Here is a 6000-nt window from a genome sequence, read left to right on the forward strand (position 1 = left end):
GAATACTAATAACCGCAACATGTAAGTGTAAATAAAAACCCGACAGCATTATGATTTGTACAATTTCAGAATGTCCTTGTTCTAATTTTAAACAAAGAAAACAATCTGAAGTATTTTTAAGTTATCGTGCCGCGATTTTACCTGTCCGGCCCACTTGGGAGTAGATTTTTCTCCATGTGGCCCCCGATCTAAAATGACTTTGAAACCCCTGATTTATACACACATACACATTGGCCCCCAGACACATGTGTCCACTGGATGTCGCAATGGCAATTCTTTGTATCTTTATAGATGATGCTACATGTGTACAAATTAAACCACATGATGTTAGTACATCAGTCGAGGAAAATTATCAAACTACATAAATAACATCCTGTAATTTCATTTTGATATATATTTTTTATCTTGACAAATTGAAAATTAACACCAATGATTTGACATTATCACATAATTTATTCAGAAAGTATAAATAACGACAAATAAAGATAGAATACTATTAACCGCAACATGTAAGTGTAAAAAATACCCCAACAACATTATGATTTGTACAATTTCAGAATGTCCTTGTTCTAATTTTAAACAAAGAAAATAATCTGAAGTTGTCTTTATTTTTAAGTTATCGTGCTGCGATTTTACCTGTCCGGCCCACTTGGGAGTAGATTTTTCTCCATGTGGCCCCTGATCTAAAATGAGTTTGAAACCCCTGATTTATACACACATACACATTGGCCCCCCAGACACATGTGTCCACTGGATGTCGCAATGGCAATTATTTGTATATTTATAGATGATGCTACATGTGTACAAATTAAACCACATGATGTTAGTACATCAGTCGAGGAAAATGATCAAACTACCTAAATAACATCCTGTAATTTGATTTTGATGTATATTTTTTATCTTGAAAGATTGAAAATTAACACCAGCAACACTAAATTGGCCCTAGTGTGTGAATGTGAGTGTGAATGTTGTCTGTCTATCTGTGTTGGCCCTGCGATGAGGTGGCGAATTGTCCAGGGTGTACCTCGCCTTCCGCCCGATTGTAGCTGAGATAGGCTCCAGCGCCCCCCGCGACCCCGAAGGGAATAAGCGGTAGAAAATGGATGGATGGATGGAGTTGACATTCAGAAAACCTAAATAACGACAAATAAAGATAGAATACTATAACCGCAACATGTAAGTGTAAAAAATACTTCAACAACATTATGATTTGTACAATTTCAGAATGTCCTTGTTCTAATTTTAAACAAAGATATCAATCTGAAGTCGTCTTTATTTTTAAGTAATCGTGCCGCGATTTTACCTATCTGGCCCACTTGGGAGTAGATTTTTCTCCATGTGGCCCCCGGAAAACGATTAAACTACATAAATAACATACTGTAATTTGATTTTGATATATATTTTTTTAATCTTGATGGATTGAAACTTAAGACCAATGAGTTGACTGATTAACATTATCACATCATTTATTCAGAAAATATAAATAAGGACAAATAAAGATATAATACTATTAACTGCAACATGTAAGTGTAAAAAAAAACAAAAAAAAACATTATGATTTGTACAATTTCAGAATGTCCTTGTTCTAATTTTAAACAAAGAAAACAATCTGAAGTTGTCTTTATTTTTAAGTTATCGTGCTGCGATTTTACCTGTCCGGCCCACTTGGGAGTAGATTTTTCTCCATGTGGCCCCTGATCTAAAATGAGTTTGAAACCCCTGATTTATACACACATACACATTGGCCCCCCAGACACATGTGTCCACTGGATGTCGCAATGGCAATTATTTGTATCTTTATAGATGATGCTACATATGTACAAATTAAACCACATGATGTTAGTACATCAGTCGAGGAAAATGATCAAACTACATAAATAACATCCTGTAATTTGATTTTGATATATATATTTTTTATCTTGACAGATTGAAAATTAACACCAATGAGTTGACATTATCACATAATTTATTCAGAAAGTATAAATAACGACAAATAAAGATAGAATACTATTAACCGCAACATGTAAGTGTAAAAAATACCCCAACAACATTATGATTTGTACAATTTCAGAATGTCCTTGTTCTAATTTTAAACAAAGATAACAATCTGAAGTCGTCTTTATTTTTAAGTAATCGTGCCGCGATTTTACCTGTCTGGCTCACTTGGGAGTAGATTTTTCTCCATGTGGTCCCCGGAAAACGATCAAAAAACATAAATAACATACTGTAATTTGATTTTGATATATTTAAAAAAAAATCTTGATAGATCGAAACTTAACACCAATGAGTTGACTGATGAACATGATCACATAATTTATTCAGAAAATATAAATAAGGACAAATAAAGATAGAATACTATTAACCGCAACATGTAAGTGCTAAAAAAAAAACCAACAACATTATGATTTGTACAATTTCAGAATGTCCTTGTTCTAATTTTAAACAAAGAAAACAATCTGAAGTTTTCTTTATTTTTAAGTTATCGTGCTGCGATTTTACCAGTCTGGCCCACTTGGGAGTAGATTTTTCTCCATGTAGCCCCCGGAAAACGATCAAACTACATAAATAACATACTGTAATTTGATTTTGATATATATTTGTTATCTTGATAGATTGAAAATTAACACCAATGAGTTAACTGATGAACATTATCACATAATTTATTCAGAAAATATAAATAAGGACAAATAAAGATAGAATACTATTAACCGCAACATGTAAGTGTAAAAAAAAAAAAAAAAAACATTATGATTTGTACAATTTCAGAATGTCCTTGTTATAATTTTAAACAAAGAAAACAATCTGAAGTCGTCTTTATTTTTGAGTTATCGTGCTGCGATTTTACCTGTCTGGCTCACTTGGGAGTAGATCTTTCTCCGTGTGGCCCCCGATCTAAAATGAGTTTGAAACTCCTGATCTATACACACATACACATTGGCCCCCTAGACACATGTGTCCACTGGATGTCGCAATGGCAATTATTTGTATCTTTATAGATGATGCTACATATGTACAAATTAAACCACATGATGTTAGTACATCAGTCGAGGAAAATGATCAAACTACATAAATAACATCCTGTAATTTGATTTTGATGTATATTTTTTATCTTGAAAGATTGAAAATGATCACCAATGAGTTGACATTATCACATCATTTATTCAGAAAACATAAATAAGGACAAATAAAGATAGAATACTATTAACCGCAACATGTGAGTGTAGAAAAAAATATAAAACCAACAAACATTATGATTTGTACAATTTCAGAATGTCCTTGTTCTAATTCTAAACAAAGAAAACAATCTGAAGTTTTCTTTATTTTTGAGTTATCGTGCCACGATTCTACCAGTCTGGCCCACTTGGGAGTAGATTTTTCTCCATGTGGCCCCCGGAAAACGATCAAACTACATAAATAACATTCTGTAATTTGATTTTGATATATTTCTTTTATCTTGATAAATTGAAAATTAACACCAATGAGTTGACTGATAAACATTATCACGTAATGAATTCAGAAAATATAAATAACGACAAATACAGATGGAATACTTTTACCTGCAACATGTAAGTGTAATAAAAAACAACAACATTATGATTTGCTCATTTTCAGAATGTGCTTGTTCTAGTTTTAAACAAAGAAAACAATCTGAAGTTGTCTTTATTTTGTAGTTATCGTGCCGCGATTTTACCAGTTTGGCCCACTTGTGATTATATTTTTCTCCGTGTGGCCCCCGATCTAAAATGAGTTTGAAACCCCTGATTTATACACACATTGCCCCCCCCCCCCCCAGACACATGTTTTCTCTCAATGTGCCCCCCCCCAGTCAAAATATTTGCCCAGCTCTGTGTTGGAGCCAAGTATGATCGCAAAGATACGACATTACCTCCTGATCGATCCAGTCTTTGTCCTTCCTGTCCCAGGAGAAGACCAGATGATGTCTCTATGAGCACATCCACTACATTGAGTCACAAAGTGTGGCGGATTCCAACATGAGTTGGGACAGAGGCAGCGCCCCTGAAGCGTAAATGAACACACACACAAAAATGACGCTAAATAACATCAAAGCTTAAGGAAGTAACCGTAGTGTAGTTCTTGGAAGGAAAACTACGTAATTAACAACAAATCACAGCGTTTCCTTGAACTGCCGTTACCTTTATTTCCATGTAGTCTGAAAGTATCCATTGTTAGATAATGATATTAAAAAGGGGGAAAATAAACACAAAATGACGAACGTTGGTGCAAACACACACATGCTAACTGGCTAATGCTAACGCTAGCGAGCTAACTTGAATCTGGTTTGCTGTCTTTTTGTCAGTTTTAATATCAGTGCAAGACGACTAACTATTCACTTCGGAGGAGAGGGGGAAAAAGTTGAGACGGAAAGAAGCTAGCATTCGCTCCTCCTTCAGGTCAAAACCAGCATCTTTTTTACGCTTTGTTTGACATTTTAACCCCCCAAAAAATGGAGTTTAAATGTTTATTTAACATCCGAGTGACATGCTAACGAGCTAGCGAGCTAACGCTAAGACGCACAAAACAGGATTAAAACGTCCCGAAATACTCCACCTCCGTGTTGGGGGGGAAAAGCGGGTTATAACTCACCGGATGTACCGAGCTGGCGTGGATTCAAACAATACTCCGGGTCCGCGGCGCCATAAATATCGTCCTTCTGATGCGGGGGGGAATAACTTAATAATAGCTTGTTGCGCCTCCGCCTAGCTAAAGTGATGCTAATGCTAACGCTAGCGGCAGGCTCCTCCAGAACATGGCGGGCAGGGCGGGAGGGGGAGAGCCAGGGATGGGTGTGACCCGGGCGGCTTGACTCACGCACACAAAGCCCTTCCTTCCATGCGGGCCGTGTCGCCCAACAAGAACAGCTTGTTACGGAAATAATAGTATTCTTTACTATGGAATACTTTGCTTCAGGTTTGCGGAAGTGGCGTGTGGGTCGATACAGGAATGTCGACACCGCCGATACCGCGTCGTTGTGGCCTAATATCGACACACAAAAATCAAAAAGCGATACTTTTGATACTTGGGTTATTTGAGCTCATGCATATCGTTGACATGAACAAAGTGTAAAGTAACTCAATCAATCATAGATATATTGTCGAAAGCAGAGGTGTCAAACGTGCGGCCGTTTAACCTAAAAAATAATATTAAAAATAAATAAGTAAAAACGTGGAATAAATGACAAAGCAGGTGGAATGCGACAAAAAAAATGTTGACTCTATTAACAAAAAGCTGCCGGGCAGGCTGTTTTTGTCTTTAAAAATGTCATTGCTCCGAAAATAATAATGAATCAAAATCAAGGTTGTTATGAATATTGAAGGCTCCAATGACTTCACATCAAATATTCCATTTTGAAATCATTTTGGGGGAAATATTGCATATTTTGAGTGTTTGCCATAAGTAAAACAAAAAAAAGACAAAATCAATCAATCAATGTTTATTTATATAGCCCTAAATCACAAGTTTCTCAAAGGGCTGCACAAGCCACAACAACATCCTCGGTTCAGATCCCACATCAGGGCAAGGAAAAACTCAACCCAGTGGGATGACAATGAGAAACCTTGGAGAGGACCGCAATTGCCCTCTAAGGCGACCGGTGCAATGGACGTCGAGTGGATCTAGCATAATATTGTGAAAGTCCAGTCCATTGTGGATCTAACATAATAGTGAGATCGAGTCCAGTCCATAGTGGGGCCAGCAGGAGACTATCCCGAGCGGAGACAGGTCAGCAGCGCAGAGATGTCCCAACCGATGCACTGGCGAGCGGTCCACCCCGGGTCCCGACTCTGGACAGCCAGCACTTCATCCGTGGCCACCGAACCTGTGACCACCCCTCCACGAGGGAGAGGGGGGCAGAGCAGAAAAGAAAAGAAACGGCAGATCAACTGGTCTAAAAAGGGGGTCTATTTAAAGGCTAGAGTATACAAATGAGTTTTAAAATGGGACTTACCGGTAAATGCTTCTACTGAGGTAGCATCTCTAATG

At 37.2% G+C, this 6000-nt stretch overlaps 1 protein-coding gene across 3 annotated transcripts in view; it reads right to left on the reverse strand.

Annotated features, from left to right (window-relative positions):
- The window catches only part of epn2 (epsin 2), an 81841-nt gene extending 76883 nt beyond the window's left edge, over positions 1-4958 (reverse strand). For all 3 annotated transcript variants that reach the window (XM_061981584.1, XM_061981583.1, XM_061981582.1), the window contains exon 1: positions 4606-4958. The gene's annotated coding sequence lies outside the window, so the exon portion shown is untranslated. The remainder of the gene's footprint in view (positions 1-4605) is intronic.
- Positions 4959-6000: the final 1042 nt, after the last annotated feature.

This window comes from Nerophis lumbriciformis, linkage group LG24 (assembly GCF_033978685.3).
Source record: "Nerophis lumbriciformis linkage group LG24, RoL_Nlum_v2.1, whole genome shotgun sequence".
NCBI lineage: Eukaryota > Metazoa > Chordata > Actinopteri > Syngnathiformes > Syngnathidae > Nerophis > Nerophis lumbriciformis.